The 17,801-nt window shown below is 40.1% G+C and overlaps 1 protein-coding gene across 2 annotated transcripts in view; it reads right to left on the minus strand.

The window, feature by feature from the left end:
- GABRB3 (gamma-aminobutyric acid type A receptor subunit beta3) overlaps positions 1-17,801 on the minus strand; it is a 318,628-nt gene that overhangs the window by 108,989 nt on the left and 191,838 nt on the right. The gene's annotated exons all lie outside the window — the stretch shown is intronic.

A 17,801-nucleotide genomic window follows, 5' to 3' on the forward strand; every position in this document is an offset into this window, starting at 1 on the left:
AGAAATCCATTGCAACTAAATATAATAGTTTTTGCACAACAATACTGTCATGTTGTTTCCCATTAGGCAAATGGAAAATGCGGTGGTGCTAAGAATCCAGTTGCTGAAGGGTATTACACAATTCAGCTGCTTTACCAGTTTGGGATTTTAATCCGCCTTTTAGGGAAATATGCTAGCTATGTGGGCTAATTTTTCTTGTAACATTAGAGACACATGCCAGTGTACTATCTTTGACATACTACAGTAGCTGAGATTTGTGTCATCAACCTCTCAGAAATCATGAATACAATGAATTTAAATGATCTTTTAAACATACTAGTAGAATACAAAGGTAATAATAGAGAGTAACCTCTACACAATTATCTTAGTTGTTTGCATTCCCTGGTAAAACTAAATTTTTCAACCCACTAGAAATTTCCAACATCTTGTATTTCATACATTAGTTACCAGCAGACAGTTTTTGTGTCCAAACTTAAGGTTGTTCAATTAGCATGCTTTGAAATACAATATTTAGAAATAAATAGGCATTAATTATGTTATGAAAATTCTTTTAACACTTTGTTCACGTTGTTTTTCAAAAGTTGCCGGTCCTGAAACTTCAAATGAGGTTTATTCAAAGGATATTAGTGAGTTATAGCTCAGATGACCATTAGGAGATGGAGAAAGGCATTTTGGGGACATTATTCACTGGTAATAAGGACAATCAAAAGAGTCTGAGGGCTCTAAATGATTTTTAAAGGGAGTGAAATGACTCATTAATGACTGATTCCTTACTTAGTTACACTGCTTATGATGGCAGTGTAACTATATGGGAGACAATCAAGCTGTACCAATGTTATAGTGGAGTATCAGTCCGTCTTTCTTTTAGAGATTAGTTTACATTTTGAAGGCTGTTGTCAAGGAAGTTTGTCACAGTGCTCAATAATAAATTTCATAACCCCAACTCAAGCCACTGCCTACTAGCCTCCAGCAGCTGGGGTGATTAACTAAATCACCTGCTCATGGCATTATCTCCTTCGTACCAGATCCTACCCAATGTCCAGTCTTAAGTCTCTGGGAATGCCTATTTTAGTGTTGTAGCTATGTCCATAGAGCTTGAGAAAAAATTTTCAAGCCCATCCCAGAACCCTGAGACAACTTATCTCATTTCCATCTCTCACTGGGGAAAGGGAATCTCATTAGGGGGATACTTCCTGAACAGATTTAGTTTAATAAGATTCACAACACAACACAACCCTAGATGATATCTCAGCATATCGCCCTTCTTGGTCTTTCCTGTCTTAAGCTGGGACCTTATGATTAGGGCCCTACCAAATTCATGGCCATGAAAAACATCACAGACCATGACATATGTGCTCTCTCTGTGAAATCTGTTTTTTTTGGGTGCTTCAACCCCATGCTACATATAGAGGAGACCAGCGTTTCTCACACTTGAGTTTCTGACCCAGAAGGAGGTAACAGGGCATTCACAAGGTTATTTTAGAAGTAGTCATGGTATTGTCACTCTTACTTCTGTGTTGCCTTGTGACTTGGGTGGCGAGAAGGCAGCAGCTGTTGACTGTGCACCCTACTAGCATCCTACTAGCAGAATGGTGTAAGAGCAGAACTAAGGGTAAGAGTACCGTGAACCCTCTACAATAAACTTGCACCCTCCACATAATTCCATTTTTGGTCAGGACCCCTACAAATACTACACTCTGAAAAATCCAATTTAAATAACTGTAATAATGAAATTTATGATTTTTGATATCCTGTGACTATTAAATACATAAAAACGGATGGTAAATTTGGTGGGCCCCAACTTAAGATTCTTCCATTTTTCCTAAATCAGGCTCATATGACACTGCCCTGAGTGTACCAACCGCTTAACATCCTTCAAATCCAACTGTGTTTTGAGAACCTGTGGTTCTTCCCTTCAAGACCATGATCACTTACACAGTAACCAACACTCTTTGTTAACAACATATTCTATTTTGGAACAAAGTATTTATTTTATTTTGGAGCAAAGCCCTAAATGATTTTTCAAATAACAAACACCCTACATGTCTATTCAGTTTCCCCTATTATTACACTCGGGGGCTGCTGGTAAGCAAGGACATAGGACAGGCACCATCCCACTTCTCTTCCTCACTTACAGAACTTTTGGAGTGCTGTCCCTGCTCCTCCCGTTCCTTCCCAGAGCCTGAAGAACTGTAGACCGCTAATGTGCAGTTTGTGAGCTCTGGGAGGGAGGGGGAGAAATGGGAAGGAAGCACAAACCTTCAAATTCGTGATGCTCTGAAAATTCTGGGAGACAGGGGAGGAGTAGGAAGTGTAGCACTCCGGTGCCCCAGCCGCAAGAGGCATGTGATGGGGTCAGAGAGGGGTCTGAGGGACACAAGCAGGATTCCAGGGGGCTGCATGCAGCCATTGTGACACAAGTTGCCCACCACTGTTTGAGAACAGTGGTTCCCAACCTTTTCACTAGTGCAGACCCCCAATCATTCATAGACCCTCAGTCACTCCCCCTGAAACTGTTCACAGACCCCCAACCCCAATTCTAGCCGCTATGTGCACTTCATTAAATAAAAAGGAAACCACAGCATAGATTTTCAAACAGCAATTAATAACATTACTGGAAGATATTTAGTTTAAAAATGATGTTTGTATCTTTGAAATTTATTTAAAACTCATTTTATGTGAATATTTTATTTAATTATCTTTTCATGGCTCCTGGAGGTCAGAACCAGTGATCTGAAAAGTTCAGAGTTAATGAGAACTATATAATTTTTGTAGTGTGCTAGCATGGTCTACACAGGGCAGGTAAGACACAACATATTAGTCCGCTTTACAAATCACACTCCTCTGACTTTATAGACAAACCCTAAGGATCTGTTTGTCTCGCTTCTATAATGTTGCACGAGCATGGTATATATTACCCAGATGTGCAGGTTATGTGAGAATAGATGTGCACATGTCTTCAGTTATCAAAGGAGAAACATTCTGCTCTTAAACTGTTAATTTAACAAAAATACAATTGTGCTCTTCAGCCTGAAGCCAGTGTCTGAGAGAAAATATGCTTACATGAGTACAGTGATAGAGCAAAATGGATTCTTTGAGACACAGTGAAATGATCTATCTGCAAAAGAAGCTATATTTAGTTTTCAAGAAAAAATGAATTGTTCAGATGAAAATGTCACTCTTCCACAATACTCGAGTATCATCAGACAATTTTAAGTATAACATACGTGGCCTATTCAGAGTCCATACATAAGTTTGATGTAGATGTTTCATTTGATATCTCTCTGAAATACTAAGTATTATTAAAATATATGTTCTTTCACTTAAGCTATAATATTTTATTCCTATGTTGCTTAATAATCCAAGTTAAAAATTACTCTTTTTGAAACCATTGTAGTACTATACTGGGTGAACACAAATCAATGATATTGTAATAGTAAAACTCTTCTATATATATATATATTGCTGTAAATTCAGTTGAAACCAAATCACTCACAAGGTCTAAAATTCTTGTACTATATTATAATACATTTAAGTAAATTCTTCTGTTCCTCTTCCCTTTTTAGCCTCTCTCCTCCCCCCACAGTACAAAATCACTGCACCATATTGAGAACTACATGATATCAATACATCTCAATAGTATTCAAAACACATTGGCAGTAGCTACACTACCCCTCCCTTTTGGAAGAGGCATGTAAATACAGCCTTTGGAAAATGGAAATGAGGTGTTGATGTGAATATTCAGCACATCATTTGCATTATCATGGCCACCCAGCCCATCGAAAGTGCTTATTTAGAAATAAAAACAGCCAGGAATCTGGGGTTCTTTCCAAAGGGTGCCCAATTTCAAAAGCATCCTTCTTGCCAAATGTTTTTGGGAGGAAAGATGCATTTGAAACCTGGGCACCCTTTCAAAGGATCCCCAGCTACATGGCTATTTTTATTTCAACATCAGCACTTTCGATGGACCAGGTGGCTGTCATTATGCAAATGAGGCACTGAATATTCATATCAGCACCTCATTTGCATAGTGCTATCTTAGACTATGTCTACACCAGCATGATCTGTTGACAGAAGTTACTGTCAGAAGACGTCTTCTGACAAGACTTCTGTTGACATGTCATGGTCAAACTGCGAAGTGAATTGAAAAAGCTGGACTGCCTGACCACGCTGTCAACAAAACAGACAACCAGGGCTGGATGTACACTAGAGAGGTTTGTCAACAGAAGGGGCTTCAAAGTCTTGATACAACTCTGTGTTTTCCTCGACGGTATTATCCCTCAAAAACTTGAGGCATAACAAGCTCTGGGAAGAGTACCGTTGACAAAAATGCATTGTAGACATTTCTGTCGATAGAGAAGGCTTCCAGTTGCCCAGCAGCCCTCTTTGCAGATGTGCCATTCTACTTTCTGGCACCAGAGGGCAGTTCGGTCTGGCAGTTCTCTGTCGACAGAGCAAGTTGTGTGTAGATGCACCCAATCTGTTGACAGAAGTTCTGTTGAGATTACCCTGCTGACAGTAACCTCTGTCGACAGATGCGTCTCGTGTAGACATAGACCTGGAGTACATCAGACAGGGCTGCCTAGTGTTCTGGAAGCTCCGTCTGTCGACAGAGGGACGCCGGAACGTCCAGACTGGATTTCTGTTGAGAGAGGTGTACTGCCTCCTGGGGGAACAGCAGAATGTTGTTTACAGAAGTGCCATGTACTCCCGATTTACTGTTGAAAGAATGCCTTGGGAATGTGAATGCTTCCTGGGTTTTATTGACAAAATGTCTGTTTTGTTGACAAACCCTCTAGTGTAGGCATAGCCTTAGAGACTACTTTGCCTCTCCTGCTCTCTGCTGTAGCCCAAGACTTCCCAATATTGGGTTAATCCCAAATGGAGGTGCTGTTCTCAACAGTCTGCTCTGACTTACATATATGAACCAGTACTGTGTTTCAAGGTGTATCACATTAAAAGTCTTCCTTTCTAATAATTTCAGAAACAATAAGTTGAACATCAGACAAAGTGAGTGGAAAGGAAAAAAAAATCACTAACTGAAAAATATAGGCTCAGAATTTACACAAACAGAAGGGAAGGGGAATATCAGTTGGGAATATATTTACCGATTAACCTATCGAAAGGCTAAAAAGGGTGTCCTATGTCACACTCTTGGTAATCTGACCATAAACATAAAAATGCATCCTCAGTGCAGGAGTATAATTTAAAATGATTTACAACTGGTGAGCCATGCACCTTAAAAAGTCAGATGTCTCTCCCACCCCCACCAATACGTTAACTGTCTTTTCCATTTTCAAATTCCTGAAAACTGACAAGTCTTGCAGCTTGCCTTGAAACTGATCAGATTTGAACTGTTATAGACCAAAGGAAGTGGAGTGTACAAATGCCATAAGCTGTTGTGTCCTCACAAAGCATGGCCTGCCTGTCTTATTCTCTTATTTAAAACAATGTGACCAGTTAGCCAGATGAGATAGACAGTGAGATACACAGAACAAACAATACAACAAATAGCACATTGAGACAGAGCCTTGGTCTCCTCATAACTGTTTCTACAGACCAACAGTAATACTGGTTTAAGCAACTGATGGAGGATTCTCCTGGCATGTTGGGGATCCAGAGGTAGCATAGAGCTGCTATATCCTAAATGAGATTCAAGCCGGAGAGCAGAGTGAGGGTGGGGTGAGCCTCTATGTACAGTCTTTCAAAGGTAAAATGGTGTTGCAACCTCATATTTTGAAGTGCCTCCCTAAGGTGGTTTTATCAGTATATGACACTACCTCTACCATATTTACCCTCCCCAAACTCATATTTTACCGGCTGAAGCTAGGCTTTGTAAGCAATATAAAAAGAACTCTTTCTGTGATTCCTGATATAAACAGTGCTAGGTTCCCCACTGATGTTTTAAAGCTCTCTAGAATGGTTCATGACTGTGAATGCCAACTTCAGGCAAGACTGTTAAAAATAGTGCACAGAACCCAAGCTGGCAGTACATTCTGTACTTAAATATCTCCAACCTTGCGTCCCTCTATGAAAAAGATCTTGAAATTTGTCTATGAAATTTATCTGTGCAAAAGACCTATTTACCTATGAGATTTGTCTATGAAAAATATTAACAGAGAGAAAGCCATGCTAGTCTATATACTATCAAAACAAAAAAGCAGTCAAGTAGCACTTTAAAGACTAACAAAATAATTTATTAGGTGAGCTTTCATGAGACAGACCCACTTCTTCAGACCATAGCCAGACCAGAACAGACTCAATATTTAAGGCACAGAGAACCAAAAACAGTAATCAAGGTGGACAAACCAGAAAAAAAATTATCAAGGTGAGCAAATCAGAGAGTGGCAGGGAGGGGAGAGTCAAGAATTAGATTAAGCCAAGCATGCAAACGAGCCCCTATAGTGACCCAGAAAATTCCAGTCTCAGCTCAAACCACATGTTAATGTGTCGAATTTGAAGATGGAAGAGAGTTCAGCAGCCTCTCTTTGAAGGGTGTTGTGAAAATTTCTCTTCAGTAACACACAAACTGTTAAGTCATTAACAGAATGGCCCACTCCATTAAAATGCTGACGAACAGGTTTGTGGATCAGGAGTGTTTTTATGTCTGTTTTGTGCCCATTAACACTTTGTCTAAGAGAGTTTGAAGTCTGTCCAATATACGAAGAATCTGGGCATTGTTGGCACATGATAGCATACATGATGTTAGCTGAGGAACATGAGAATGTGCCCGTGATTCTGTGAATAACCTGGTTAGGTCCAGTAATGGTATCACCAGAAAAGATATGTGGACAAAGCTGGCAGCGGGCTTTGTTGCAAGAAAAAGTCCCAGGACTGGTGTTCCTGTGGTATAGACTGTGGCTGTTGGTGAAAATCCTCATAAGGTTAGGAGGTTGTCTGTAGGAGAGAACAGGCCTGTCAGCTAGGGCCTTCTGGATTGTGGCATCCTGATTAAGGATAGGTTGCAGGTCTTTAATAATTCATTGCGGTGGTTTGAGTTGGGGGCTGTAGGTGATGACCAGTGGTGTTGTGTTCTTGGCTTTTGTGGGCCTATCTTGGAGTAGCTGGTCTCTGGGTATTCATCTGGCCCTGTTGATATGTTTTTTTATTTCTCCTGGTGGGTAATTCAGGTTTATGAATAGTTGGTAAAGATCTTTTAGTTTTTGGTCTCTGTCAGTTGGATCAGAGCAAATGCAACTGTACCTAAGGGCTTGACTGTAAACAATGGATCTAGTTATGTGTGAAGGATGGAAGCTAGAAGCATGTAGGTAAGTATAGCGATCAGTGGGTTTCCAGTACAGTGTGGTATCGATCAGGCCATCCTTGATTTGTACTGTAGTGTCCAGGAAATGTATCTCTCACATGGAGTAATTTGAGGCATAAGTTGATGGTGGGGTGCAGATTGTTAAAGTCTCTGTGGAATTCTTCTAGAGTCTCTCTACCTTGGGTCCAAATCATAAAGATGTCATCAATGTATCTTAAGGAAAGGACAGGTAATAGGGGACAAGAATTGAGGAATCGTTGTTCCAGGTCAGCCATAAATATATTAGCATATTGTGAGGCCATGTGGGTGCCCATAGCAGTTCCACTAATCTGGAGGTATAACTTGTCCTCAAATCAGAAATAATTGTGGGTGAGACCAAAGTTACAGAGGTCAGACACCAGATTGGCTGTGATGCCATCAGGGATGGTATTCCTGATAGTTTGTAATCTGTCTTTGTGTGGAGTATTAACGCACGCAGAATGAAAAAGATCTATGAAAAAGATCATCTTGACCAATATTCCCTCAACTGTGAACTCTTCAGGCACTATAACCGTCTTAACATGGAGTCACAGACAGGCCCCTATCAGAGAATCATAGGGATGGAAGGGACCCTGACAGGTCATCTAGCCCAATCCCCTGCACTCAAAGGAGGACTAAATAGGATATGGACCATTGCTGGCAGGTGTTTTTCTAACCTGCTCTTAAAAATCTTCAACGATGGAGATTCCACAACCTCTCTAGACAGTTTATTCCAATACTTACCCACCCTGTCAGTTGGGAAGTTTTTCCTAACATATTATCCCCCTTGCATGCTTCAATTGAAACTCATTGCTTCTCGTCCCATCCTGAGGTTAAGGAGAATAATTTTTCACCACCCTCCTAGTAACAACTTTTATGTACTTTCAAATTATCATGCCCCCATCAGTCTTTTCTTCCCCAGACTAAACAAGCCCAGTTTTTTCTATCTTCTGCCATAGGCCATTTATTTCTAGATCTGAAATATTTTTTGTTGCTCTTCTCTGGACTTTCTCCAATCTTTCCACACGTTTCCTGAAAGGAGGCGCCCAGAATTGGACACAATACTCCAGCTGAGGCCTAATCAGCATGGAGTGGAGGATTGACGTTTTGTGTCTTGCCTACAACACTCCTGTTAACATATCACAGTGTTATGTTTGCTCATTTTGCAACAGTATTTACAAGAAGCTTGTGGTCCACCATGACCTCCAGATCCACAGTACAACCTCCGAGGCAGTCATTTCCCTTTTTATGTGTGTGTAACTGATTGTTACTGCAAAATACTCCATTCTAGGGAGGAGTCTTGGCTCACACTTTCCAGCTTTTCTCCACAATGAAGAGGGCTAGAAAATTACTTAACAAAACAGAACTGAGATATTTTGTTTAAGATCATGAGGCTTTAAGAAAAGCACCATATATCCCAAGATTGATGAAATTCTGGGATTTGGCAACAGCGCTCAAGTCTTATGTAAACAATCAAAGCAGTGCTTAAATGGGATTAAGTTGTACACAGTGTAATGTGCACAGGAGTGAATTTCATTTATAGGTACAGGTAGCAATCTTCTACCTCACTGATATAAGAAAATATTTTAAATTTGCATACTCTAATCTAACACTAGCCCTTCTTTATGCTGCAAACTGTCCAAAAATTCTGAAATTTATGTGTTAGACTCAAATGTGTATGAGTGATAGTCTGTAGAAGCAGAAGTTCAGTAGAAGGCTCAGCAGTGTTAGGGGAAATGTATTACTTTTAACTGTAGGTCCTGAAGGAACTGAATAATTTAAGTAACAAAAATTCCAATAGCAATTTCCCAACAATATAATTGCCAAATAAAGAAAAAAGCCTCAAGAGATAGAACAAGCATTTGTGCAGTCTAAAGAAAATCTTTCCAGGCTGGTGCGGTCTGTGGAGTTCAGTGATGACTCAGGGCTTGTGCTGCTTGCAAGCATTCAGCTTCCTGCAGTATCCACTTCCAAGTGGCTGTGTACAGTATTTATTATCAACAACAGCTTTACAATGTCCTGCCCCAGACCCTCTCTCTCACTGGGAAGCTCTGTTTTTAAAGGCACAACCCTTAATACTACACAGTCCTTTGCCAGACTTCCAGGCTAGCCTTAGTCTGTCAAAACTAAAAGAGGCCTCTGCATAAGACAATTTTCCAGACTGCCTTCCAAAGCTAGAGCAGACCTCTGTCTAAGAAGAAATGTTCTCTATGAAAAAGATCATCTTGACCAATATTCAGCACAGTTGTTAACCAGGTGCTTAAGTCCTACTGATGTCAATGTGACTTGAGCATATGTTTAAGAGCTTTGCTTAGTTTGGCCCTTACTTCTACCGGACCTCATTTTGTTTCCACTGAAGTCAGTACTAACTTCCACTGACTTCAAAGGGATCAGAGCTGTCAACAGAGTGAACAGTTGCAGAGTGAGTGAGTGTTGCAGAGTGAGCTTTCCTGTCTGGGTTCACAGACTTAAGACAGCAAGGTTGATAATAGCTGTATGGATGTTGCTGCTTGGGCTGTAGCCTGGGCTCTCAAGTCTTGTGGAGTGGGAGGGATCAAAGAGTCTGAACTCCAGCCCAAGCCACATAATCAAAAATGACATCTAAACAGTTATCTTCAGACAACAGTCCCAGTAACATGAGTCTGTGGAAATGGGATTAAAGGGTTGCTCCCAGGTGCAGAGTTGACATTAGGGTTGTGTGGTATCCAGATGCTGACCAGAAAGGCTGGTCACAAGGGAGATCTGACGGGGTCCACCCAATACTACTGATCAGACACCAAAAATATGATTACCTGACTAACTGTCCTCAGTCGGCTTCGCTGCACTGCTGGGAAGGTGGGAAGTGCAGCTGGTGTTGGAGCTGGAGGAACCCTCCTGAACTGTCTGAATCTGGTGGTGAGAGGTACCAGCGACCAGCACACAGGAGCAGAAGCGGGGTGGGGATCCTGAAACATGCAGTGTTTGAGGAGCAGCGCTGGTGGCCCTGCTTTCTGGGCCCCTTTTTAACTTCTTTTATGCTCCACTGCTAAGATGCTGCTCCCCTATCTTGTCCCAGTCACGCACACCCTGACCTCTGGAGAATGACTCTGTTTCCCTGGCCCTTCCTTGGTCATATCCCTGGACACCAAGGGCACAGCTCTCCCTTCCCCATCCTGCCTAAATCATCCCTTCACCCGGCATGGCTCTCTGTCCCCTATCCTGCCCTCCATTTCTAACTCCTGCTCTGCAGGCTGGCAGAGGGGGATGGAGAGCATGGTGAGTGAAGAGAAGGTTGGGGCAGGGATGGGGTGGGGGATAGATGAGATGAGGGGCAGAGCCTAGAGGGAAGAGGCTAAGCTGGGAGTGGAAGAGGTTCCAGCACTCAGCGTCTGATTTTCACAAACTCAGACATTGGCCACCCTAGCTGACATGCCCCAAGTCTCCAAAGATGCCACTCCCATGCTTAACCGAAACAAGGTCTAGATGTTTTGTGCTTAATTCTGGAAAGTGTGAGTATGTGCATTTTACATCAAGTCTGTCTTTAGCTATGCAGTCCTAGTGACCTCAGAGAGAGGTTGCTTGTGTAAAGGAAGCAAAATTTGACTTCTATTGTAGCATTATTAAAATAGGCTAAAATCCAGACATACCTTCATATGGTAGCATGTTGGTACCCTAGTCTACAGGATTTTCAATCTTATTTTTTCAGAGGGGGTGCATGTGTATTTTACTTTCCTTTTCAAATTTCTATTATAAAAGGGTCCTTCTCTATTAAAGACTCTTCATGTATTGAAAGCATTGCAAAACTTCAGGTATTAATATGTTCAAGTAACATAGAAACATGAATTTGTTTTAAAAAACTGGAAGCAAAACACTCAGGGCTTTTTTACACTACAGCTTAAGTCAATGTTCCTTCGGTTGCTCAGGGTGTGCAAAAACCCCTCTCCAGTGATGTAAATTAAATTGTTTTAAAGCTATATCTACACCACACTATGTTGGCAGGAGATCCTCTGTCCCAGCCTAACTTCCACCTCTTATTGAAGTGGAGCCCTTATATCGACACGAGAGTGTGTGCATGCTACATCAGTGCTGACATAGTGCAGTGGTGAAGACAAGCCATTAGAATCAAAAGTGGAGGAAAGAGAACATTGTGCATAAAATAGTGCAGAAGAATAAAGTCTACTTTTAAATAAAAAAGTAGTATTTAGAGGACTATGTAGGATACAGATGAAATATGTAGAAAATGTGTATTAACTGAAATGTAGTGCCTCTAGGACTTCATTTTCAGTCATGAAGACAGCACTGGAAGTGTTTGACAGAATACATGGGAGAGATTTCTCTCTTCAAAGGATCTTTCTGCCAGCACCCAATTAGTTCATAAAATATTTTTCAAAACTTAAAAAACTTTCAGATCATACATACAATATTTAACTTAGTACAGTTAAATTCTGATGAGTGTTTCATTACTTTATGTTTAAGATCTTTACATTGCCGAAGGTATAAAAGTATTTCTTTTTAATTCTGTCACAACTAAGAAAAACATTCCATTTGGCAGTATAGGTTTTGGCTGGGTCACATGTTTGCATTGAAGCTTGCAGTAAAATTGGCTCAGCAATCACAGCCATGGAATTGGATTTAATGGATTCAGACTGAGACAACTTAGCATTTACATTTAATTTAATCCTCTGTATTCCTCCTTCCTTTCTATTAAGTATGAATTGAACACTGCATGACTTTAGACAGATTTGTGCAATAGTAAGGTGGCAATGGATTCAAAAATCTTATCACAGGTAATTTTATAAAGTAAGTCTTATTATGCTTTTGAATTAACAAAACAATTTACTTGTGCACAAGGTGAGGAAAATTTTATGTTTAATAGTTTATGGAAAGGTATCGTACAGATAAGGATTTTTAAATGTTCTTAAATACAACATGTCAGTGCTGTTACTTTATATTATACTCTGCAACCAGCATATTCCCCAGAAAATTGCTGAAGTAGCACAATAGATGAAACCATTATACCACTAACATATTTATGATACTGGACTACACAAGGTGTTCTCCATTAATAGCATTTTGTCTTTTGGTTAAAATAATAACTTGCACAGGAAATTAGCGCTGTAGAAACTTTGGACCAAATTCATCCTTGGTGTAATTTCAGTGAAGCCATCAGACAAGATTTTGACCTGAGGCATTTAATTAAACAATATCTGCCAGATTATGTTTCTTTGCTAAAGTGAAAATTCGCCTTATTAATAAAAGCTTTAATTAAGAGAAGCATTGAGGCAGCACAGAATAAGCAAAATATGTTTGCATAATAAAAAGGGCAATTACGAGTGGTGCTTGTTGAAGTTACACGTCAATTTTCTTTAAATGTGTTGTGGATATTACCCGAGAATCCTAGAGGTTTCTAGTATTTGTGTTCTGATGAAAATAAAAACAAACACTCTATTGAGCATGAATGTGAATGTGTTTTAAAGAATCATGTATTCTACACCATTAGCATTCTTCCTTGCATGTACTCTGCTACTGAACTTGTAAAATTGCCCACTTAGCTCTCAGGCTGCTTCTACATGTGCCACCTCCTGTTGGAGGTGGCATGGTAATGAGGCAATTCGAAGCAGGTTAATGAGGTGCTAACCTGCATATTCAGCTCCTCATTAGCATAATGGCGGACGTGTGAATTTCAAAGTGCTGACTTTGAATTGCAAATTGACAGTGAAGATGAGAGCAACTTCAAAATAAATTCCCCACTTTGACATTCCCTTAGTCCAATGTAATTCTGTGGGAATAAGGGATGTCGAAGTGAGGTGCTTATTTCGAAGCTGCTCCTATCTTCACTGTCAATCTGCAATTTGAAGTCCACACTTTGAAATTCACACGTCTGCCATTATGCTAATAAGGCATTGAACATGCACATTAGCACCTCATTAGCCTGCTCTGAATTGCCTCATTACCCTGCCACCTCTAAGGGGAGGTGGCATGTCTAGAAGCAGCCTCAAACTGGCTTTTTCTTAGTGTTCTGTCTTTGGTCTACATTGTGCCTGTGTACACAACTCTAAGAAAGAGGTGATGCATGTACTCCACCACTCCTGGAGAAGCCCCAATGGACACTGTGCCTCTAAGGCACTCATTTAAGGCATTGTTCTTTCCCTACTTCCCCTTTGCTCTTTAGGGTGATAGCATTTTCCTGCTGGTGTAAACCAGCCATGAAGTACAACACCCCTTGCACTGAGGAGGAGATCCCCACTGAACTGCACTGGCTCAGCTGCTTGGAGTCGCCAAAACTGTGCACATTTCCTGCCTCTCTGCCTCAGGAGCTCAGGATGAAATGAGCAGGTAGCCTAGGAGGAGTGCAAGTGTTCTTCCGCTTCCCCCCCACCTCATTTCTGCTGTGCGGACACAAAGCCCAATTCACAATGTAGCCCTTTTTGTGTTAAACTTATATACTGTTATCCACTATTACAAGTTCATTCTCTAACTTTCATAATCAGTGGAAGTTGTAAATGCCACTGAATTTTTCTTAAAATATCTAATATTTAATCTGTTGCATATTAAATAACCTCGAGGAAATCCAACAAGGAGACAAATTAGGAAATATATGCATTTAATCACAGCATGATAAAGTCTAATTCTGAAAGGAAAAAAAAAAGGAAAAAACAACAGTAAAAACTATTTCCCATTATTTCCCATTACCAGCAATACTTCTAAGAAGGAAACAGAACTTTGATGCTATCACATCATATTTAAGGTAAGGCAATTTTTTACTAAAGTGAGTAGAAAAATAATTAGACTGATAATTGTTTGTCAAAAGTTCTGTTTTTCATCCCTTTGATTAACTCAGGGCTGAAAGTATTTTACTAGTCCTGTATTTTTAACAATGATCACTGTCTAGTGCCCTGTGGGAAGTCTGAAACTATTAAATTACATCCACTAACTAAGAATTATAATAAATACTTCAATCATGAGGGGGATTTTTGGCTCATTAGAGATTGAATACCAAAGAAAGCAATATTGTAGTCTTTAGTTCCAAATAATTACCTCCAATAAACACAGAAAAGAAACATTTCTTTTTCATAATATTGCAGTTATGTATAGCAGAAAAATTACCCCACTCAGAATTAGGAAAGGAAATTAATAAAGAAAGGGAGTCATGAAATTTTTGATATATCATTTGTAATGGGGGAGGGAACAGCTCAGTGGTTAAGCATTAGTTTTGTAAACCCAGGGTTCTGAATACTAACTTTGAGTGGGTCTTTCAAGGGTCTGCGGTAGGTTAGATTTTAAAAAACATATATTTCAGGGATGGTGACAGGTCCTGCTGTGGGGCCAGGGGACTGAAGACAATGACCTTCCAGTTCTGTTATATGAACCAAAATATAAGGCAGGAAAGAAATCATCTTTTCACACACATTATCTGTTATGCAAAAGATAATCTTGAAGAAATGCTGTGCCTATATATATGAAAACCATATTAAGGCCTAGATTCTGATATTCATACTCTGGTTATTAGAACTTTACTTCAGAAATCATCCAATTAACTTCAGTAGGACCACACAGGGAGAAGACACTGAGCAACATAAGTGAGGGTATCCAAATTCAGCTCTTAGAATCAACTTTTTAAAAAAGTCTAACATAATGCTGGTTTATGCAAAGCATAGGTCTCACTGGAAGAAATGTGGAGGAATATTTAAGACAGTAGTAGTAGGCAGTAGGGTTCTGAAGCACACTTAAACTTGATATTTATTATTTAAGAGCAAATGAATAGTATTTTGCATTTATTGTTCCATGTTCAGCTGCAGTTTGCAGAAGATTTGATATAGAGACACACAGAAACACCTACAGGGATATACTTTTTAAACAAAAATAGTTATACTGTATTAACAGGATTGTTCGGGTAGGTCACCAGGAATGAAAAAAGTGATGATTTGATTTTTCCTGGCTCCATGCGGTTTAATATGTGGTTGAGGTGAGATCTTGTAAGGCAATGATGATAAAACTTATTAACCACGATAAGCAGAATGTGAGAAGAAAAAAAATGGAAAAAGTAGGAACGATAAGATAGAAATTTGCTAACGAAGACAACAAGGAATTAGAAAGGCCAAACACTGATCACATACTAGGCTACTGAAAAACAAATTGACTCATGCAGAGGAACTATCATTTCCACAATGTAAGAAAATATTAGGCCAGGCAAAAGAATGCAATAATATTTCATCTACCCTATATACAAATTCAGAGGTCAGTGTAGAACCATAATACTTATTAAAAATTACAAACAAGCTGAGGTAATAAATTAAAAGGAAAAAATAAATACTTTGCAGTGATCCCTCAGTGCCATGAAAATGTATCTGTCACAAGTTCTTGGGTGAAGGGTCCAATGAACTCATGTCAACATTTAGCATTAAAGTTAATTTAAAAACCTATGTCTTATCTTGGGCAACTGTTGTGCTCCTACTACCCTGGATTACTGCTCCTAACATTAATTGGATAAATCACACAGAATAATTTGCTTGACAAATTTCGTCTCTCCTTCTGTTTCCACAACAGTTGTAAGCACATCATAGTTTCCTCATGTGTGCTCCTTATTCAAAATGTACATATTATTTGTCATTTTTATTGCATGGATTGATTGTAAAAGTTTATTGTGAGTATTCATTTCCCAGCATTTGAAATCTGATCAGTGCTGGCCAACTGCAAGTGGTGAAAACTGAAAGGCTTGGATTCTGTTTCCTGAGTGGATATGCTTAATTTATACAGTTAGAAGAATAGTTTGAACAAACCAGGAGGGTTCATCTTGCAGGGAAAACAACAATTTTACAGAGATTAAAGACATAAGAAGGATTATGAGTTTTTCAAAAATTTCAGATCTAAATCTGAATATGTGCAGTTCTCACCGTGAAGGAGCAGGTCCGGGTGTTGTCAAGCACATCATGGGCCAGATTCTCCCACCTTTGCTCATATCATATAGCACTCTACTCCACCAATCAGTCATAGAGAGAAATCCTGGCCCCATTTATGTCAATGGGAGGTTTACCATGAGCTTAAATGGCACCAAGATTTTCCCAGGGACTAACAAGTGATTAAGGGTAGCAGAATGTAAAGCCTGTGATCCAGAGAGTTTGGGGAACTCTGTGTTAATAAGCAGTGCCCCATCATGATACAAAAGGCAGTATATGTATTTGCAAGTTTTAACTTCTTTTTCAGAGCATTCCAGTGAGCAAAATTCAAATGGTTTTAATATTTGTGGAAAGTACACCAGCCAGTGGCACTAGTTCTGTTAAGGCCAACTCATGTGATTATTCACAAAAAATATGTCACAGCAGTCTTACATCTTTCATAAGCTGAGATATCCAGTTTTGATACTTTCACCATGGACATCACACGGCAATCTTGGCTGTTAGGAGTATGTTCGCTCCCTGTATTAGCATGCCACTTCCAAAGGAAGTGGCCTGTGTAGAAATGGCCAACCTGTGGAACTCTTTCTCAGAGGAGCTGTGAAGGCTAGGACTATAACAGAGTTCAAAATTAGCTAGATAAATTCATGGAGGTTAGGTCCATAAAAGGGGGTAGGAATGGTGTCCTTTAGCCTCTATTTGTCAAAGGTTGAAGATGGATGGCAGGAGATGAGTGACTTGATCATTGTCTTTGGTCCACCCCCTCTGGGGCACCTGGCCACTGTTGGGAGATGGGATACTGGGCTAGATGGACCTTTTGTCTGACCCAGTAATGGCCATTCTTATATTCTTAACAGCGCCTATTTTGAAATAGTTATTTCAAAATAGGCACTATTCCTTGTAGAATGAGGTTTACCAATTTCAAAACAGTGGTGGCATTGTATAGGTGCTAGGACAGATATTTAGAAATAATGGCTCTTATTTTGAAATAATTTTGCTGTGTAGAACTACCCATAGGGACACAGTCCAATGTATTGAAAGTGCCATGGGATAAAGGAAAATAGGCAGCATTGTTTAACATCTTTACATAGATTGGAGAACAAAGAACTCTTGAGTTTTAGCCCTATCTCTGCCAAGTAACAGTGGGGCCAACATCCACCATGGGCCTTGTGGCAAGTTGGGGGGGCTGAGGGGGCCAAGCTCCATGCCTCAGAATGGGCGTGGCCAAGGGCAAAGAGGGAAGGGACAAAGACAACCAATTCTCAGTGCCACATGAACGTTGGTGCTGGGCCTTCCCCTCTCCCTGACAGACTTGCACGGCCAGAGAACTGCTGCCATGGCACACTTCAAAGGGCCCAGAGATCCAGCCGTTGCCACTGCTATTTTGGCAGAGACAACAGACAGACTTCTGAGCCACTTCAAAATACCAGGACCTGGGGCATCTGCCTCCCTATCCCCCCACCATCAGTGGGCCTGTCAAGGATTCACTATGTAACCTTAGGCAAGTCAGTTAAGTCAAAATTTTACCATCATAGATACCTAAATTTAGGCACTTAAATATATATGTCGATAACTAAATAAGTAGTCTGATTTTCAGAGGTGTTTATCAATGGAGGAGGTGGGAGGAATGAAAAGAGGAGAATGCT

This window comes from Carettochelys insculpta, chromosome 1, assembly GCF_033958435.1.
Source record: "Carettochelys insculpta isolate YL-2023 chromosome 1, ASM3395843v1, whole genome shotgun sequence".
Classification (NCBI taxonomy): domain Eukaryota; kingdom Metazoa; phylum Chordata; order Testudines; family Carettochelyidae; genus Carettochelys; species Carettochelys insculpta.